Source organism: Aphelocoma coerulescens, chromosome 8, assembly GCF_041296385.1.
Source record: "Aphelocoma coerulescens isolate FSJ_1873_10779 chromosome 8, UR_Acoe_1.0, whole genome shotgun sequence".
Lineage (NCBI taxonomy): Eukaryota > Metazoa > Chordata > Aves > Passeriformes > Corvidae > Aphelocoma > Aphelocoma coerulescens.
This window is the reverse complement of record NC_091022.1, coordinates 18842674-18863230: the sequence shown is the minus strand read 5'-3', so window position 1 is coordinate 18863230 and position 20557 is coordinate 18842674. Positions and strand designations below refer to the sequence as shown.

The window sequence follows — 20557 nt, the reverse complement described above, 5'->3', positions numbered from 1 at the left end:
AACTCTCAGCCTGAGGTGCGGAGGTGCTCCAGCTCGCTGAGCGTCTTTGTGGTCTCCTCTGGACTCGCTCTCACAGGACAACACGGTTCTTGAGCTGAGGACCCCAGAGCTGGGTGCAGTGCTCCGGGTGGGCTCTTAAGGGAGCAGAGAGGGAGAATCCCCTCTCTGGGCCTGTTGGCCATGGTTCCTTGGGAGGCAGTTTCTGAGGTTTTCCTCCAGTCAGCCCCGGGACAGAGTTGGCTTTCTGAGTTGGCTCATGTCCAGCTTTTTATCCACGAGAGCCCTCAAGTTCTTCTCCACAGCTCCTCTCAATGGGTTCTTCTCCCAGTCCCATGCCACAAAAGTGCCTCCCTGTGCAAGACCTGACAGTCTTCACTGTGGCTGGGAGTGATGGTGGAGGAGCACCAAGATACCCAGTCTGGCCCAGAGAACACCAATTAAGTGTTCCAATGTCACACCACTAAATATGTGATGTGTTGCCTTTAAAAATTTGAAATTTTCATCCTAATGTATTTCCAGGATAATAAACAATAATTTTCGATATTATCAACTGTAACCTGTTGTGGCATTTTTAAAATTAAGATGAGGTCACCAGAACAGGTCCGATATTCTCTTTACATTTAGCTTTGAGGAGACTACTTTGTTGGAGGATTCAGTGCAAGTAATCACAAGCATTAAACAAAGTGATCTCAAGGAAAGGACATTCATCAGAAAATCTGGGACCATAAAAGGGAAATTTTGAGGCGTGGGATGTACACAAACAACCACCAAAGACCCTCGAAAGACCTCATATTCAAATAAGTTCATGGAAATAATTAGCATATACATATGTATTCAGGACGTGTTATGAATATGCATTAGTTCCACGGATATAACCTGGCCTGTTAGGTTGTTCTTCATGAATGCTTTGAGGAGAAATCCACATGCATCCAGCACTGCTAATAAACCAATGTCAGCTTTCTAACCTGGTAAATTTATTAGGAGACTTTATTTCCTGGCTTTCGGTGACAGGAAGAGATTGATGATTATTCTTGCCATTTTTTCTTCAAAAGCTGCGGTGTTATAGTCCAGATCAAGAATTTTAAAACAAGAAAAATTACTGATAGAAAAGAGGCTTAGAATGCAATAGACAGAATGACTATTATGACTGGAAAGACACCACCACAGAGAAATAGCAGCAACTAGGTTATAAAATATTTGGTTTTAATATATTATAGTTATATACTCTTTCTTAAATTCAGTTTTCCATCCAAGTTGGCAAATTTTGCTTATTTTCTGACTACTTTCAGTATAAGAAAGTGGTAACATAGGACACAAGAAGTACATTAGCATTTTCACTGTTAGGGTCACCAAGTAGACAGAGCAACGCCCTGTGTGCAACAAGGGAGGGAACTGCGGAAGAAAATTAGCCTGGTAGGTTGTCCTGCTGCAAACACAGCTGTGATAAACCTCCCTATGTTTCTCACACACTGCTTGCCCTGCTTCCAGATTCTCTTTCATTCAGCATTTCTGGTTTTCAAAGGTCGACTCAAGAATGGAAAAATGCTGAGTAAGGTCAAAATCAGCTTTTCAAAAGTCAACAAAATTTGATTTCCGGGGCAAAATACACTCCTGTCATACATATTGGAAATAAAGCTATTTATCTCATTTATGAGCAGACCATAACTACCTCTCCAGGCAGCTGAAAAAGAATATGGGGCAATTAAACTGACTATTTCTTGCTGTGTCAGAAGGACATTCTGTCAGCTTCCAGAAATACTGCTTATTGTTTTGGCTTTTAGTACCTTTGCAAAAGCACTAATAAACATTTTTAATAACTAAATCTTTTTAGTGTTATTTAAGTCATAGGAAATAATTACTCTCAGTACAGAAGAAAACATTCATTTTATCACTCAGGTTAATGCAGAGACTTTGGACCTTTATACTGCAGCTTTGCCGCAGGTGCACTCCAGGAGGAAGCAGACTTGCACAGAATATGTTAGTGGTAATAGCAAGTGGGACAACAGACCTTGTTCACAGGAAGGATTAAGCTCTTGGAGCTTTAAAACATAATACAGGGGTGGGTGGTGCCGAATTCCCTTTGTCCATTTGATCTTAGCAGCTGTTCCTGAAGTTGATGCTATTCAAAGGAGAACTCCCCAAGCACTCTGCTGTGCATCATGGATCAGGTTTGGTTTATGTTTTTTTAAAAGGATGGCCAGGAAAGGAAAAGTCTTTGTGGGATGAATTCAGGTAAAAGTATCAGAGGAAATTTTACCATATGAAAAACTGTAGCCCAACACAGTCCTTCACTGATAATGCACCAGTTTGGTATAACATAGTCTTTGTAAACTACAGTGAGGAGTAAAACACAGCTTTCTAAAGTGATTCATGACAGGGTGGCATAAGGAGGATTTTGATATCGAGAAGAGGTGGTGTCTTTGGAAGTTTGGGATCCTCAGGGATACAGTAAAGGATAACATCAACTATTTTTTGTACTCTCTTGAGTAATATCATAAATATCCTGTTGTGGATGTCAGGTCTTTGACAGTAACTCAAATTTCAAGAGTAACTCCTTAAACAGTTTTTTCCTTCTTTACTCGGGCTTGCTTGAATCTAATCAACTGAATTATCTGGAGACTCCTTTTATTTTGCTTTATAATTCAGTTTTAAAATGACCAAACATCTTGTGTTATTTCATAGCTGTTCCACTCTCATATGGACTGTTATCCTAAAAATTAATTTTAGTTCAATTTCTTTTATAAACATACTTTACAGAATAAATTATTAGAAAAAATTTGGAGATGTATTTATCATTTCTTTTTTGTCATTATTTGCTAAAAATCAGGATTAAGAATTACAATGGGAAAAATATTAAAGAACCAGAAGAAACTGCTTTATGAAATGAAATATACAAAATACCTCTAAAAACTTAAATCCAAGCTGCATTAAACTGTGACATTGTAGGATAACAAGCTCCTACAATTCAGAAAGAGATGGACTGATCTACAGTTTGTTTGCATTTCAATTCAGACTCATCTTCTTAAGTACATTCAAAACCACTGTTTGCTGGAGTGGTTTCTATAGCAGTGTCCTGCTTCATTACAAACCAGCAGGGCTGACGAACCGTGGACTAGCAGAAGCTCATTAAAATGTCTGATCCTGTTATGCAATAGGCCAGTGGCAGCCTGTGACTCCTTTATTGTCTCTTGGTGTAAGAACTGCATCTCGACAAAGCCCAGCTCATAGGGCTTTCATGTCCCTTTGTGGAGATGCATAAAAATAACCTCATAAGCCAGTCTGTGGGTTGTGCTCTGCACTAGTAAGCGCTTTAAGGTCTGCTCTCAGTTCCAGCTCACACATTAGAAGCTCCAATCATGCAGTGATCTTAATAGATGTCTCTGGAGTCCATTGGAGGCTCTAAAGATGCAGAGACCTACGGCAGGTTACAGGACTTTACATTCTTAAGCCCGCCTGTGTGATCCAGTCCCTCCTCTCCCCTAGTGTCCCACTACATGAGAGTCACTTATTTAAAAGACATTCAACTTCTGGCTGAAAGTTTCCTCTGCTCTTGCACTTGGACAGTGAGATTTCAGGGTAATACCTGTTAGGTTTAAAAAAGCAGAGAAAAAGATGTCTATCTTTCCCTAGGGGTTTGACCAAGGACACCAAGGATCACAAAAATATCCACAGATGAGATGGTGTTCTTACCTGTCAGAGTAACAAGTCTTTGTGCCGAGCCAAAGCCACGGAAAGCAAACTAAGCTTCAGGGATCCAAGCTGGTGCAACACAAAAAGGATGCTGACTCCACAGAAAAAAAAGCACAGCCAAAACTTTTGAACAAGATTGCCTCAGGGTGAGTGACAAGATGCCAACTAACACATGGACTGCCTCTATTTCACTGCTCCTCCCCAAAATTGTCTACAAAGTTATGCTTTTGCACAGGCCCTGGTTTTTATTGCACTCTTGTCTGAGTCCGTTCAGCTCATTAATTCTATTTATTTTAGTTTTTTGGTTGGGATAGAGTTCCAGCAGCTTAGCAAGTGAATTTGCTCACAGGGTGTTCCAAATATGCTAGAGCAAGTACAAAACAATCTAGGATAGAAGAGGGGGGAAAGAAAGAACAGAGAGAAGAATGAGACTCCCCAATTTTAGTGTCAGTGAGACATTAGATACTAATCCCTTTCAGGGAGCTACAACCACATGTTTCTCTCTCTGCAGCCTTATTTCTGATTAAAGATGGGAGCAGATATTTACCTCATTTAACTATCCACACACATGAAATGGGTACCATAGGCACTCAATCTTTCCTTCCATTCTGGGAGGCAAGCACCAGGTAAGCTTTCACTGGATTTACCCCAAAGAGCTTTGGAGGAACATAAAATATCAAATGGCTACAATGCCTGCAGAAACTCAGGTTCTCTTCTGAAATCATTCAGACTATTAGTAGTCCAAGGGACCTCTTCCATGAGGTAAGGAGCAGCACAGACAATGCCATTTAGTTCAACTGTGTTGAAGAGTTTCAGTGATGTAGATACTTCATGACAAATTTTGATGTTAGTAGCTATAGCAACTCATGCTGTTCTCCTTCCCACCCTGTCCTGTACTACACATACATCATCTTTGGAGAATATGTGCAACATTTTGCATGTTTGCTTCAATCCCCATCTGAAGAAGCTTCACAAAAATTTATTCAGCATCTCACACTTGTGAAATATCACTATAGGCAGGGCTAAATGTCACTGAATCTTGTGCATCTAACTGCTCTCCTTCATTAGAGCAGCTGCTGAAATAGTTGTACAAATGCCATTACCAAACACTAAGGTATTCAAAAGTGTTTGAAATTGTTGTAGTGTGTTTGTAAATGAGGACGAGCCAAAGGTAGCACCAGGCAAATGAAGAGAAGCTCCCACAGCTTCTGAAAAGCAGCAAAATAGCATTTCAGGGGAAAGTAATGAATGAAATATGTTAGTTTGGTGCCTGCAGAAACAGTGTGTGGTTTATCTGATCTCTCACCAGTCATGAATACAAGACTTTTTTACTGTCAGCAAATAAACAAAGCTGTGTTGTTGTTCAGCACCCCAAAATAAACACTGAACTCCAGACTCTGAAGGGTTATCAGAGAAAAGGGAGCAGGAGTGGTGTTAATTTTAAACATGTGGCAACTGAGGCACCAAAGTATTAAGTGTATCTTTAGGGAAATCCATTCCATAACAAGGGCTGTAATTTATTTGCTTAGCTCAAATTTCAGATTATTAGAACATTACATTTCAATAGAAATATGCCCCTGACACTCTCAGCTGAGTTTACCATTCATTCTTCAGTCCTATGAAGCAGCACAGGCCTTAGAGCTACCAAGACACTGTATGCAAATACAAATCTTCTCCTTCCATGAGAAAATATACTGTAGCATAATTTACTGACTGTAAAAAGAAGAAGAATTAAAAGCTTTCGCCCAGTCCTGCTATCAACCATACAGTGCAATATTTAGGAAAATAAAATTTCTAGAATCGTATTTTACCACAGCACAGTCCTTTCATTCTGATGCCCACAAAGCAACACTGTTAGAAAAGCAACATAATGTAATCATTTCAATCCTGTCTCTCTTAAGCTGATCTCTGATTAGCTTGCAGAACCATTAAACTGCAGTTGTCCACACAGAACACAGCTGATACTCTGGTTTTTAAGCATTCTCAGCTGCAGCTAGTGTTGAACAATGCCTCTCCCAAGAGAGGTGCTTCATGTCACGCCTCTGGAGTATAATCTGAGCTAGGTTGAGTTAAAGATACTTAAATCAAAATCCTTTCTTTTTTCCTTTAGGATGAGCTCAGCAAAAGAATTAGGAGAAAATTACGTATGTGATTGTCTATCACTCTTCAGTCTGGCGAGTGCTGATGCTCAAGTACCTATGTACAACTTCACGTGCACAAGTGCCATCACCTGCACTTGGAAAGAAAAGGAAATTTCAAGACAGATTACCAGCTGAAAGGAAACTCTTTAACTATTTAGCAAAAATGCAATGTTCAAGTTAATATCTTAAAAATATAATCAAATACTTATGGTTTAAAATAAATTCGAAGGACAATAGTATGGAAGGGAGCAGTATCTCTCAGATGTCTCTACCCAGACATGCTGTCTCTGCAGAGAGGTGCCCTGCCTCCTGCACACTGTGCCTGCAACAGAAATGCAAAGGCCAAACCAAAACCAAAGAAAATATTTTTAAATCTCAGTGTTTAAAAATAATAAGGAAGTCTTGGTAATGTGAGTTGTTTTCTCCTTAGTTCTTAATCTAAACCTGCACAAAGAAAATTCTCATTCACCAGCACACACAGTTTAAACACAACAAATACACTGGTACAATAACTCTCTGTCCAGAACTGGAAAGACAACGATGAGTAACTTGTTCTTACTGGTCTCTAGGGTAATATTTTAAGAAAGGTTTTCTGTTATTTGAAGAAATGAACTGCTTAAAAAAACAGATTGAGGCCAACAAATTCATGTTTAAAAATGTCCTTAAGTGAAGTATTTTTTTGTAAAATTGTTATCAGAAATTGCATTCCAGGAAATACCTGAACATTCCACTCCATAAGCTTAGGTTATTTCTGCAGAAACAATATCTAATCTTGTATGCTGTGGGCATGGTAACAACTCCCTTATGCACCTCTGCAGTCATTGTCCAGGCTGTGATGTGCTCTGGAACACTTTGATGATGATGATGATGATGATTATTATTATATCAGATTTCTTTTGAATGAAAACTGGTATTCTGCACTGTTCAATTGGATTTACAAAAAGTTAAATAGTGTCCTTTTGAAATGAAGCCAAAGAAATCTTTTTAAACATCTACATTGGAGCATAAAAGGAAACCACAACAAATAAAAAGGGCATTTTTTCAAATAAAAATTATCACAAAGCATGGTGGGAAATGTTTGTTGTCATATTAAAATCACTTGAACTGCTGAAAACTGCAAAAGAAAAAATCATGATGATTTGTTTTAGGTTCAGTCATAAATTATCTTGTTATTTCTGGCTCCATACCCACATAGCTGACAGTTACCTTTCCCTGGTGACTAAAGTACACTTGCTGGATTTTGAAAGGCAGTTGAAAAATGAGGTTAGGGATTCCTCAGCTAGAATAAAACAATCTTGATTTTAATTTCAAACGTCCAGTATTTTTTGTGTGTGTGTGTGAAATTGCCAATAGAAGGAATGTGTTTCATAAGGAAAAAAACCAACTATATTTCCCTCTTACACTATCTGTAGGAAAGGGAAAAACTTCTTTTAAGTGGTACAGTGAGGTGCCAACATGTAACATAATTCCCTGATTTAGTGCAAAGTTTTAGAGCAGAGGATTTAAGACATTACTACCTGCGGTTGTTGTCTTCACCTCTTGCTGGAGGTGACTGCCTCTGGAATATCAAGTAGAGCAGTTAAGAGGAGAATGTCTATTCCTTCCTGACAGAGTTGTCTCCTGGAAATGAGAAAAATTCACAATATGGCTGCATGGCACAGACAGTGAGGGATGAATGGTGTTGATGTGTGGAGAACTTGCATGGGAAAACAGCTGAGGAAATGCTGGGAGCAGAGGGGCTCACAAGTGGCATCGTTGCTCACACTTTTTATTAATAGAGCAGGGCTCAGTGCCAGCTCCAAGTGGGAATTTATAATGGAAAACAGCAGCATGAGATAGTACACAGATCCCGTGTCATGGGATGCAAGTGTGTGGAGGCTTTGGGGCAGTGCTACACCCTGTGTTTCTCTCGGGTAAAAGAAAAGCCCTTTCAGGAGGGAAGGCTGCAGAGCATTCAGGGGAATGCCTCAGCACTGCTGCATGTCCTGAGAGCTGCAGGGTTTCCCTGTGGGCTTCCAGAGATCTTAAGGAGTTGCACACACAAACCTGAGGATGGTGAGAAATACAGTAATCCATGTCCTGTGATTCTGCAGACAGAGGCAGAACTGGTCTGACTTCATATATACATATATACAGTTTATAATGTAAAAAACAGTAAAAAGATTTTAAAAGCAAGATAACCCAGACCCACTCATGTACAGAAAATTTCGCAATTTTTTAACATTGTTGTCTTCTAATGTTAATGTCTCTCTGACATCCAAAACTGAGCTTATTACTGTCAGAGGCTCTGAGCATCCCTGTAGCCTCTGCCAGCTGGGGACCATGGTACCATGACCATCTCCCCAGTTCAGTTCTCTGAATTTTTGGAGGCTAATGTTAGGTGATTCATGTCTTCCTCTTTTCCTGAATAATGCCTAAGTATCCTGAATGATGAGTGTGTGGATTTGGAATTGCTTCTCTTTAGTCAAAACATGGAGGTAGCCTGCCAGGCCCTTCAAAGGGAGAGACTGGTGCAGTGATTCCTGCAGGGAAGTGGTTCTGAGCAGGGAGAAAAATTAAATTTCTAAACACATTAAAGGGCATTAATAATTTCAAATCTAATTGCTTATTTTCTACAAAAAATTGCACATACCACCGCTATTTGAACTCCCCTCTTCAGGATAGTAAGCCAGACAGAAGATGACAACACTACACTTTATTTCAGTGGAACAATAGTGGCATCCAGTGGTCAGTTAGCAAATTCAAAGCACAGCTTCTTTGGGGTTTTTCTGGGATACTGCGATCTGCTCACATCCTTCGTAGTCTGTCCTTGATTGCTTTTTTTTTTTTTTTTTGGAATGGTGGTAGATTGTACTTTTCCTTGAAAATGGAGGGTATTTGCATTGTTGTAGAAAGATTAGAATATATTTTTTTAAATCCAATAGTTAAAATGTTAATTCTCCAAGGCCCTATTGCAGTTGGCAAGTAACTGTAGGGAGGGCAGAGTTGGCCTTGGTGCGAACACATTTGACCTAAAGGGCCTGTTCTTGTGATGAACAAGGTCAAACAAACAGTAATACATCATTGCAGCTATCTTCTGTGTTTGGTTCCTCTGGCTGTCTAGAGGAAGATCTATGTGCAGCTTTATAAATCACCAGAAGTAATACTTAGGTTGCTATAAATCCTTGGAAACTTATTTTGCCATGTCACTGAAGTCAGTTGCATCATGTCTTCTTACTAGCCATCGTTCATATTAGAAAAATGTATTGTGTAACTTCATACCATTTCTTCCTAGACTAAGAGCAAGTTTTAAGATAATGTGATTTGCCATATTTGGTTTTAGAGTCTCACCTTTAAATTGTGGAGGTAGAGCTTCCATTCACACCAGGCTGGTCGTGTTAATGACCATTGCCTCTGTTCCTGCACCAAAAGCAAGGGGGTGTTCACTCCACCAGAACTCTGACTAGCCCATTTACATCCATCTTCTGTTTACTCCATTTAGATTTCAGCCAAACCAATGAATCTAACCCTGACTCAATAACGGCAAAATATTTGGCTGCAGTCTCAGTACTGCAGGAAACAAAATGCTGTAAATGAGATCCTGTGATACCTAGGGAAAAATGCAATAAAATTGAACTAACATCTTGTAAAAAGCATAATATTTTTTCCCATCAGATATAATACTGACAAAAATTTAAAGATTCATACAGAAAACTTGGTTTTGAGTTGTGTAACTTTGTAGTTATAATAGATTTGTACATCAGCCAAGGGAAGACAAAATACTTATAAACCTGAATTCAGATCTCTGCAGAGTAGATATTGATGATATCCATGTTTCTCGCAAGTAATTGTAAATATTCTGAATAATCTATCTTCCCAATTTCCATCTTAAAAACTAAATAGAGTTTTCATTTCAATGGAAGTAATAATATAAAATATGTTGAAGCTTTCCATCTGCCTGTGTTGAGCATTCATGTCTATCCTAAATATACATCAAACATAAGTTCTGTAGTGCTTAGCTCATTTTGGGTTTATATATTGTCTTAACAACATTTGCGCTAGTTGACAAATACAGAAATGCAATTAATTATAATTAGGTGGTGTGACATCTGACAGAGAGAAACTGAGTTACCTTCTTTGAAATGTTCAGAAAACTTTACTATCCTATAATTTAATTATATGGTTGTCAAGTGATAGGATGGGCATTGTATGGAGGGGAGGGGGGGAATCTTGTTCAGTTGTGGTTAGTAGATGCTTTCTGCCCAGCAAAAAGATGTCTTCTATCTTAAATGTTTTGTGCATTTTATGTAGGCTTATGAAATTCCCAATTCTTGTTTTGTTCAGGTTTGCCTATTTCCTTCTTTTTCCCTCCCTGCCTTCAAATGTGTAAGGTCCCAAACTCAGTCCCCATTGAAGTGATTATAGACTCCCACTGACTGCAGTGGGAATTGGATTAAATCTCTAAAACAACAATTACATGCCTAATTGCTTTTTATTGCTCACTTAAAAATGCATTCTTTGAAACACTACCAATATTTGTAAGGGCTGAGAGTTTAATGTGCCAAACTGTTTAGGTTATTTGGAGACCTATTTTCCACCAGTGCCTGGGGATTTAAATAAATGCTATAAAAGACTGTTATTTACATTATGCATTTATAACAGAAGTGTTTATATTGCATCATTATTCTTCATATTGATTTTCCTCTAAATGCCAAGACTTTGCTGCATTGAAGTCAGTGGGGGATCTGCCCCTGACTTCATCCAAATTGAAACTGGGAGCTAATGTGGGGAAAAGGGGATGCAGTTTTCAGATCATGCTGAAAGAAAGACAAATTTTGTGAAATACCCCTCCTAGAAGTCTGTACTGATTGTCTCTTCTGGAGATCACCCTTGCCCTATGCATTCCTCAGTGGATAGGCACTCGGTGCCTCCTGAGCATCAAGAGGCCATGTGCTAGTTTGGCAGTGGCTGTAAACAGTAGTTGGAGTGACTGTGCTGATTGGAGAGTGGCACAGAGAACTTCCTCTTCTGCAAGTGGCAGCCTGCACCAGCTCAGCTCTCCCTGTCACAATCCTGACTCTAAAATATGAACCCCATACAATAATGGGTGTGAGAAGGTTCTGCAGAAATTAATTAACCACCAGAGATCTTTTCCTTGGCCTCTGAGCCTCTGAAAAAAAGTAGTCACTGAAGGAAAACAGTGCAATCCTCTTCCAATAAAATCCACTTGAAAGAAACAATATAATTAAAACAACCCTGAGTCTCACAAGGATGGCCTCGAGGAAGATTATAAAATCTGAATTTGGCTGCATGCCTAATGACTTTTACTGCAGAAGTGTTAGCTTCCTTCATTACCAGCCTTCCCTCTGAATGTGCAAACCCCATCTCTGCCCCAGAGCTCTTCTAACTGTAATGGACTGAGTTCAGGCATCTTTTTAAACAGATACAGCAGGAAAGCTCTGCATAGGCTTGGAAATACTACTGGGTAGTGCTGTTAGGCACCATAAGGAGGCAAGTCAGGTTTGAGAGATGGATTGAAATACATTCAGAATTTTCTCTTTAATTTGACGGAGGATTGGCAAAGGACATGGTTGTTGGAGTGAAAGCTCCATCCAAGCTCAACACATGGTGAAAGCAAATAACCTGAAATGCCATGAATCTACCCACAAATCAGCTGATCAGTAAATAAAAATAAGCATGCCATGAGATTATAAATTAAGGTGGAGAGTACATACACATTGTTAATTTCAGCAGTATTTCAGTGTGTGATGTTTGCAGATCAAAGGGAGCCAGATTTTTCCAGGAATTAAAAGTGTATACCTCAACTTGCTGTAATATATTGATATGACTCAGATTTAAAAGCATTTCAACATTATATCTTGATATGCTACAGTAATAAAAAAAACGATGCTAGTTTCTGGTGGACAATGCTGTTTTTCTAGGGCTAATGTGAAAGTAAAAAATCACTCTTCTGCTAATTCAATAAAGGTAAATAACTGGAAAGCAACCTATTAAAATATCTCAAGATTAAGACTGGCATATAAGCACTTTGTTTTTGCAGGACTCTTGGTAAGTGTAGAAGGTTTTTCCACAAAACCATAGGCTGAGAAGATAGCTTCCAACTCTTACTTTCTTTATTTGTAGCCCTGCATTTCATCCTGCGACTACAGGCACATTTTGTCTCTAAAAGCTTTAATTTTTTTTTACAGTATAAATTCTCATGGTCAAATTTATCTGCTTTGCAAAATTATCCTTGCCAGTGTTGTTTGATTAGTAAGATGTTGCTATGATGCTAGAGGCAAACATTTCCAGTACAATTAGGAACACCGTGAAACTAGGGCAAAGCTGAAGATTGCTGAACCCAGCAAAGTGGAAGGACGTTAATGTGGGACATAGTAATATTGAACTTTATCATATATTGTAATGGCAGTGGATCAAGCAAACACTTCTGGACTAATGGAAAATGGTTGTGCAACAGGGCAAACATGATAAAAGAAGAGGTCAGTTGTGTCCATATGCCTGGTTAGTTAAAACAAACAATCCTCCTCCTCAATTCCTTTTTCTTAGTGATGCTCTCCCTGTTGCTGGGTCTGAACAGCATTTGACTGCTGCAGCACTGTGGTCAGTCAGTGCAATGCAAACGGAAGGGTTGTATTTGACCAGGTAATTTAAATACAATCATGAACATAACACTTCTACAGAATAAAACCAACAAAGACCAATGTTCCATAAACTTAGACATTATTAGTATTACTATTACTACCACCTAAGGTCACCCCAGCAATTTTTCAATATAAGGAGTGATGATTTTAGATCCCATTAGCCAGCTTTCAGTGAGCTCAGGTCCATTTCCATGGCAACACAAGATGCAGCCGTCCGAAAAGTTGTCAGAAGGCTGTAATGTTTGGCTCCTGTGCAGAGCATGGCTGATGACAATGCACACAGCTGTAGGAATTAGTCTCCACTGCAGGCTTTTAACTAAATGAAATAGAAAAATAAACATCCTCTTAATTGACTGGGGGTGTGTGTTATTGTACAATCTAGCTTTTTAAAGATTTAATAAAAGAAGTCTTTGTAGGCGTGTTTATTGTCTAGAAAGTTCCAATACCTGCATTTTAGTTATAGCCCAAGCCTTTGCAGTAGAAACTTGATCTGATTCTTCTTTCTTTCTTTGGTTTGTCTGTTTTTTGGTTAAATTAAGTGCTTTTTCTGTTTCTCCTCAGCTCTGACTTGTTCACAGCCTATGGCAGGGGATGACAGCCCATGTAACACTGTACATATAGAGTGCAAGGAGTAGTTTTTTGGCCAGGTTTGTAAGCTGGAATGTGGTGACTGACAGTAGATTGAATAGACTCCAAATGTGATGGGACAAACGATCTCAGGAAGAATTTGTGCAATTTAATAAAGTTTGGATGAGAAAAATACTCGAACCTCTGGAAGATTCCTAAGTATTCAACTAATGGAAGAGTCAGTACAGCCTTCTGAAAAGTGCATTCCCTGCACACACTGTTTGTGGGCTGAACAGCAGCTGGATGTAGCTGCAGCCCTTGGAGCCATTCCAGACACTGGGGAATATCCTGGAAGCCAAACAGCTGCCCTAGCTGAGTGCCCTGCATATCAACACAAGAGGAAACCTGCCAAGCTCTAGCTTAACACACCAAGCTGGAAAATGCGGTGGCTTGGCAGAGCTTTACATTCACTTCAGCCACATCTCCCACAAAAACATTCATCCATGGAAGGGGTAAGGTGCTCACCCAGGGGCTGTGGCTGCAGCACTCTGAACTGTGGCCATGAGCCCTGACAACATCACTCTTTGCCAAAACACTTCTGGCACCCTCACACCTTCCCCAGCTGCCGTGGTACAGCAGTGATTGATGGTGCTGAGCATGCAACAAGCAGTCCATGGGTTAGGCAGCTTTATTCTCCTAACAGGATTTTCTGCTTGCACAAGTTCCCAAAACACAGCCCAGCCTGCTTCTACTTTGAGCATATTGAATTGTAAGGAACTAACTAGAAAAGTACATGGGAGGGTGGCATAATACTGTGCAACATATGGCTGTTCTGGTCTGCCATGCCCAAATTCTGTCTAGCATAAATAGGCTCATTTCCCACTGACATCAAGAGTTGCTGTCTTAGATTATTCCGTACTGAAATCTAAAAGTGGATCTTGATCATCTCCCACATTATCAAACAAAAACTAGTTGTCCAAAGCCAGGCAAGATTCTCATAACAGCTTTAGCATATGCCATCACTCTTTCCCTGGCAAGTGATTTGCCTCTCATTGCACTGACTGTCCTCTGATTCAGCAGATTACTAGCAGGACAACGTGGAGAATGGGCCTCTTCCAAATGCACACCGCAAAAAATAACTCCATTCTGTCTTGGTTGAAGTGGTGCCAGAACTGCCCCACACCCTGACCAGCTCCATTCCTGGTGTGAAAAAAGAAAAGTGATGCATAAGGAGGACTGAAACTTGACTGCTGATTCACTGCCAGGCCCTCTGCTCTCCAAGAGTAGCCATGGTATGATGTGGCTCATGATAGATATCATCCACCATCTCCAGCAGACAGCTGTGTGTGTTACACATTTTAGGGAACACAAGGCCCTATATGTGATCAGCAGTTCCTCCAGCTATTCATGTTCTGCTTCCAGATAAGAGACCATCCTAGCTCGTCCTGCATGGATGGTCTTCCCAGGATGCAAGGGCTGGGAGACACAACAGCAGTTGCCACCCCAGGATGCTCTGCCACCCAGCCCAGCTGCAGCACAGAGCCTTGTAAGCTCTGCTTTGCCATCAGACTGCAGCAGCACATGAACACCCTTGCTTTTTCATGGCAAATGGAAGTTTCTCCAGGAAAGGACACACTCAGACATTCTTTTTTTTTTCCTGCAGCTTTTCTGGTGGAGCAAGAAAGAGGCCACATCAGCTGACAGTGAGGTGCCCTTTGGACTGCTGTTTTTCAAGTGGTCTGCTGTGTTGAATCCTTAATTGCACTAATGGACCTAATGAACCAAACCTCCTGGAGGAAGCAGAGAACATCACAGTGAGAGGGACATTTATAATTAAATCTAGTAATGCTTGGGAATATACTGCCAGGAACAGTTCTGCCTCAGAGGTGGTGGTGGTCCATAGGTCCTAGTCATCCTCTGCCTGTTTTAATCTCCAAGAGCAGCTGCATTCCCCTTGGTTGGCAAAACCAGACCCACCTCACCCATTACTCTGGAGAACAGCAAGAAGACAGCTCTGCACTGCCAAGCCACTACCCAGCAGCCACATTCTCCTGATGTGCAGGAGGAGTTTCCTGCCCTAGTACCCTCTCCTTCCAGGATGTTCTGTGTAGATTCACTGAATTGCGCTCCATCTCCCCCACCGACAAGGTGCTGGTAAAAGAGCAGGATGCTCCAGGGTTCACCATTCTCAGTCCTGGTTCTGAGAAGATGACTCTTAACAACTCTGCCTTTGCTTTTTCCACAGAATTTTCTACTGGCAGTCATGAACCTCTGCTGATCTCCCATCTCAGCCTTGCACCAGCAGCATGCTCAGCCCTAAGGAGGAGAGGCTTGTGAACTATGTTATTTCTTTATGCCAAAAAAAATGCAAAGAAAGAAGCAGGACCCAGGTCCTGCAGACTTGTGCTTTGGCTAAAACACCAACAGCCATCAAGATTCCGTGACCAACCTGCATTTTGGTGCTGGTCAAAGTAACTGAGTAGAAGGCAATGTGAGGTTTGTTATGCTGTGGTTGCCATAGAATTATTTAAAAGGTATTTCATTGCAGGACAGCAAACTTCAAAAAACAACAGTAACAACATGAGTCTTCCACATTTTTCTTCAGTTACCCTTGCCCCTGTTTACAAGTACAAATATTTATATATGAGCCAGGATAGTTTATCCCTCCTGCCGCCTTAACAGCAACACAATATTACTTTGCAGATCTTTAGTTCCGCTCACACAGAGACAGCCCATTTCAGGAAAGAGTTTATCTGTTAACCCTTTCAAGAAGTCCAGGAGTTGTAAGATTATTACCTGCAGATAACGTTGCTCAGGAGCAGTGGTGGAACCAGAAGTAGGGTCTGGGAGCAGCAGTTGTGAGGTCTTGTGCTGTGGCTGCCAGCCTGCCCTCCTTCCCCTTCATCCTGCAAAACCAGAAGGGTGAAAATTTTGTAGCCCCAATTCAGCATCTGCAATAGCACAGGAAGATCCCAGAACACAGTACTGGATGAAGCCTAAGATTGTTCTGTTTAAGATGCACCTAACCATTCCTGAAGCTCCAACAGGCACACTCATCTCTTTTTGAAACACTCAGTAATGGTGCTTGTCCTCTCTAATGAGAAAGGTCTAGTGCCCAGCTCGATTATTTCACACTTTCCTCAGTGGTCATACTTTCTACAACTGCCAGGTTTGTTGCCGTCCGCTGGACAGCCCCCAGTGTGTCCAGAACATTCAGCCCAGTGTCCTGGATGTGACTGCCACTGTCAGGCTCCCATGCTGCTGGTGCAGTCATCCTATTAACAGATCTCAGAACAAAACTTGTATTTTTTTCTCTACTTGCAACACCCCAACACCAATGGTTTATATCCAGTTTGTGACCCAGTATGTCAATGATTTATTTTTGTGATAGCCCTTTCTATTTTGCACCTGATTCTTTCTCTGGGTTTCTGTTTGTTTGCTTGTTTGGGTGTTTTCTTTCCCTTTTGCTTTATTTTCTTTGTAAACTGAAATGCAACTGCAGTCAACTTTTCCCACGGGAAGCCAAAAAAAGTCTGCAACAGCAGCAGTGCTTGGAAGCTGTGGCCATAATCTCATACAGAAGGTTCCTCTCTTGAGGAACACTCAAGATGAAACTCAATAGCTAGTTCAAGGCTTGTGTGCATCACAGAGCACCTTAAATAAGCTTTCTTATGAGTTTTGTGCAGTGTCAAATGCACTTTGATAGCCTGTGTACAGATGCTGTTGCTTGATGCATCCCCCACTTCTCCCATGTGTAGAAAAACAAGCGGCATATAAGCACCGCCCTCCTCCAAGTCTGCTGTCATGCATTCCTTTCACCCTTGACTTGAAACTGCTGCTCCACTAGGCATCATTTTCTCCCCTAGGCCTAGCAATTTAAGCCTCCCAGACTTCACCTCTTCCCCGTGACTGACAGTGCTGAAGATCTGTGCGCTATCCCTTGTTGCCGTAGAGAATTAGCTGGGGGGGGGGGTGGGGGGGCACCTCTGCAGGCTTTGCAGAAAAGACACATTAAAAGCAGACACAAAGACAGTAAGGGGGTTCTCAAAGGTTGCTCAGTGAAATGGGAAAAAAAATGGAAGACAAAAGAAAATAGTTAATTTTCCTGGGTCAGCAATGCTGGTAGACATTTAGACTCCAACAAGGAAGGGACTAAACGACCATCAGCAATCAGAGGAAAGGACCATTTAGCAAACATTGGTGGATTCATTTTCTCCTGTTTTAGCTTCAGCCTCCTGCTCACAGGATTCAGGCTTTGAAGTGCCACATTAACTGTACCAAAGCATCGTACCTGCAGATTGATAGCAAAACTCACAGAGACTCTTAGCTCAAAACAGACAGCAGCAGTCCAAAGTCAACATTTTTACACTAACTACCAGTATCCTGGGGACTTCGCTCCAAGCCCTCTGCAGGGACTTACAGTAGCTACTGTTGCTTTTCCAAGGACACATTCACTTGTAGGTACATGTGGTACTTCCCAAGCACTGAGAGACAATGTAAAATTAGATAAGACAATCCTGATAAGATATAGTTTTATATGTTACAGTTTTCTAATTGGAAACCAGCCCTTTTATTTTTACTTTCCCTTCAACATTATAAAAACCTCCCTGCTCCCAGTCATTAGCTATTTCACTTTAATTAAACATATCCATTATTTTTAAATACAGAACTAAACTCAATTTAGGCAGGTCCATTAGCCCATGAACCCCTCTAAAGCTCTGTCTCTGTAGCCTGGGACATGACTCAAGGCAGCAGCAGAGCAGAGCACCGGGCTGGATGTGCCTGTTTGGAGCAGATGTTTGTCCTTCCTGCCCCTTTCGTTTCCACCTCTTTGAGACAGGCACATGCAGTGGCTGTGACTTACCCCTGTCACGGCTTACATCACCTCCGCTGATTCGGGTGGAGAACTGAGGAGCAGGAGAAGAACCCCTGGCATTCATACCGTGCACAATCCCCTCCAACACCCAGGGCAGGAGGGGCACAGCGAGGCCCTGCAGCAGCCCTGCTCCAGGTGAAGGGCACAGCTGGAAGAGGAGAGGTGCCTGCTCGCCAGCCAGACGTCAGTGCCATGTTAACCATGGCTGGGGGGACAAAGGCAGTCCGAACCTGCAGCTGCCTGCCCTCACCAAGAGCTTAATCCTTTTTAAATTCAGAGAATGAATGCCATGACCGGCAATTATTCATCTTTTGTGTTGTTAGCTACAGCTCCCTGCACTGTGCCAAATCACACAGTTCCAGACCGGTTTGGTGGTTGGAGCCTTATCAACAACCCCATCTTTACACTCCTCTGCCTGCCCTCTCCCTAAACCACCCTGTCACACCCCTGCCCAGTCCCTGGTGAGGAGCTTCCAAGGGCTGGGCAGGATCAGTGCTGCATGCAAGGTCCCCAGGGTGGTGAGGGAGCCCTTGAGGTGGCACATGGCCAGCAGGCACTACACAATGATGCCACTGAAGTGCTGAGCTGTCCTGGCAGGCTCCAGGCAACAGGGAGGAGGGGACCAGGAGTGCCATGTACCTTGCAGGGAACGTGCTGTGCCACCTCCCAGAGTGGCTCCTGCCAGCTGCCCCATGGCAGCACCAAGGCTGCACTGTCAGGGAAAAAACCAGCCACACCAGAAGTACACCTTACCTGACAGATTGCAGGCTGCAGTTGTTATCACCAGGAAGAGCCTGGGTGCCAGCACAACCACCTCCCATCTCTGGTTTTAGCCCTAAAAACATGCATTTCTCCAATGCACTTTTTAGACATCCATAGTTGTGGGCAGGGAGATGCCCATGAAATGCCAGAAAGCTGCTGGTGCTGCCACTGTGTCTTTCAGCTCTCAGGGAATGTGCAGCTGCCACAGGGCACCACTCACCTCTGTGACTACTCGTGGGGCAGACCTAACCCCAAGAGCAGCTGGTGGCCATTACATCATCACCCCTGTACCTGCTGGGCTGGGACTGGAAGAGCTGGGCTGGGACTGGAAGAGCTGGGCTTTTTTCAGGTTGGCTGAAGGACCAGCAGGTGCTGAGCCCATGGGAACAGGGGTGTAAGAGCAGCCAGGACCAGGGACAGGGTGCCCGGGCCTCCTGCAGACACACAGCTTGTCTGTGTGCAGCATCGTGGAGCCACAGCCTTGCAGAACCCTTTGGTTGTTTCCTTGTGCCCAGTCAAGGCTGTGAGGCTTCTGAAGGAGCTGTAGTCCATTAGGCAATGCTTATTAATGGGACACCTGTCTTCAAGGAGTCTTCAGATCTACTCAATTAATATAAACAAGGTTTCATTTAATTTTTTCTCCAATTATCATTCATATTTAAATGCACTATTCACTACAGAATTGTAATTTTACACTTTTAAGTGATACACAGGACTTGGTTCAGGGCATCTCCTGCTTCACAGGCTATGCTTATAATTAGACTTTTGATTTGTCATGAAGCCATGGGGGCTACCCAGAGGATGAGACATAGGTTTGGCCCAAGTGATCCTTTTTGTCTTATGTGAATGCCCAGAACTGCGGAGCAACCAAACAGAATGCTGAGGGCAGATATAACAGAGGGTTATATATTTGTATGTAGGTTATAAACAATAACACAACATTGTTTAAACCAGGAATAAGCAAATAATTGTACTTAAAATAATAGATGAGTACAACCTCCCTTCTATCAAAAGTAAGATGAGGTGCTGTAAGTAGTAACATTTCTAAAATCAGACCCAAAGAAAACTTTATTGTTACAAAACTTGGCTTATCTTTAGTGCTATCAGGTTTTACTACTTTTTGAAGATGCCTAAATAGACCTTTCACAGCTGCTACTGTTATGGTATTTGTGCTGCTGGGGCCATGGCACCTAACAGATGGAAAAGCAGATAATGCAATAACAGCATTCATGAGTAATGTTTCAGAAGCAGTAGTCATGGTCTTTAAATAAAACTGGCAAAGCAGAACTGAGTCAACTTCACTCCTGGATCAAAGAAAGCTCCAGTTGCTTCAACTTTGACAATGTCAAAAGTGTTCCTTAAAAACTAAAGGGACAAAAATTAAAACCCCGTACCTGGAAAGATGCCTCAGTGCCTGTGGGCTCTCCAAGGACAGCAGTGATGAGGAACCTGCAAAGAGCCCACATACAGGTGGGAACAAGCTACTGCACATTTTCTGACCGGGACCACCAGGACTCCTTCAGTGAGACCACCCACAGGCTCTCCTCGCTGCTTCCAAAATGTGGCAGGAACTGTAAGGAGCTCCCAGCTGCATTTGGTGGGCAGGCTGTCCCAATCACTGTGGCAACTCAGGAAGCCCTAGGTCCTTATTCTCACAGTGACATCTCCCACTAGAATCTATGCAGAAGGTGCACAGAAATCAAGTGAGCATGACACAGCAGTGCCACCGTCTCACAGAGAATGTTTTTAGTACTGTTCATAGAAACAACACATCAAAAGAGCGTTGCTTGTCTCCCAGCCAAACATGGAGACCAAATAAAATATTAGCAAAAACCCACTTTGCTGGGTGGGGCGAGTTACTGGTTGTGTCATGTCTGGCA

At 41.9% G+C, this 20557-nt stretch overlaps 1 long non-coding RNA gene across 2 annotated transcripts; it reads right to left on the bottom strand.

The window, feature by feature from the left end:
- Positions 1 to 11112: 11112 nt before the first annotated feature.
- LOC138114006 (uncharacterized) lies at positions 11113 to 18964 on the bottom strand. 2 transcript variants are annotated; one of them, XR_011152439.1, is made up of 4 exons: positions 18898 to 18964; positions 18669 to 18750; positions 15836 to 15945; positions 11113 to 12788 (listed from the first exon to the last, which is right to left on the bottom strand). It is a non-coding gene; the product is annotated as an uncharacterized lncRNA (long non-coding RNA). The 2 variants fall into 2 exon arrangements; XR_011152437.1 differs by lacking the exon at positions 18898 to 18964 and having other exon boundaries at positions 18669 to 18884.
- Between the last annotated feature and the right edge of the window lie 1593 nt (positions 18965 to 20557).